A 942-nucleotide genomic window follows, 5' to 3' on the forward strand; every position below is an offset into this window, starting at 1 on the left:
AACAGAAAAGAAAAACAAAGCAAAACCAAACAAATAGTCCTTTCATCTCTCGGCCTAGGAATTCAGCCTGATCGTGCTTTTGAATTTTCTTTCCTAACTTGTTTTTTTCTGTTTTTAAGAACTTTCCAGACAGGGTGACGTAATTCTATGTTTTAAAGGCACTTTTATATGTGCCCTTAAAGTAATTATTGCTTATTGTAAGAAAACTAATAAAGTAGAATTAAAAAAAAAAAAAAGAAAACATGGTCACTGACAGATTGCATTGAGGTTTTGGTGCAAATAACACACGTAGTTTACAAACCCAGAGCTCAAGTATTTCTAATGACGATGAAAAGGCAACATGAAGGCCTGGCGAGATAGCTTGGGGAGATAGCTTGACAGTCTAAGTGCCTACCTGGCAAGGTCAAAGACCTGGGTTCGATCCCTAGTACTGCAAGCCAGGCTGGCCCTGGGACCCCAGGCACGCTGTGCTGGCCGATGACCCAAACTGGGCGTGGTGGTGCATTCCTGTAATCTGAGTGCTAGGGAGGCTGAGACAGGAGCCTCAGTATGAGTCTAAGCTGCACAGCAAGACCCTGATCCAGATAAATAATAAATAAACAAAAATTACCGTGCTCACTTCGGCAGCACATGTACTAAAATGGGAACGATACAGAGAAGATTAGCACGGCCCCCGCGCAAGGATGGCATGGAAATTCGTGAAGCGTTCCATATTTAGTTAAAAAAAAAAAAAAAGAATTACTAAAAGAAAAGGACACATGAAGTGGGAGAAAGTTATGACCTGAGAATTAGGAGTTCTGTGATCTAGATGCCCCCGCCCGGTCATGACCTAGCATCTCACTGTATCTTAGACGGTAGTTACTGTTCAAGAAGTTAATTGAAACCCAAGACACAAGCTCTTTCAACAACCCAATTCTTTGAGGGCAATCATTTGCATAATTA

General features: G+C 41.5%; 1 non-coding gene across 1 annotated transcript; it reads left to right on the top strand.

The window, feature by feature from the left end:
• The first annotated feature begins 611 nt into the window (after positions 1 to 611).
• LOC111816511 lies at positions 612 to 718 on the top strand. The gene has a single exon (XR_002820888.1). It is a non-coding gene; the product is annotated as a U6 spliceosomal RNA (small nuclear RNA).
• Positions 719 to 942: the final 224 nt, after the last annotated feature.

This window comes from Octodon degus, unplaced genomic scaffold, assembly GCF_000260255.1.
Source record: "Octodon degus isolate 3935 unplaced genomic scaffold, OctDeg1.0 scaffold00033, whole genome shotgun sequence".
Classification (NCBI taxonomy): Eukaryota; Metazoa; Chordata; class Mammalia; order Rodentia; family Octodontidae; genus Octodon; species Octodon degus.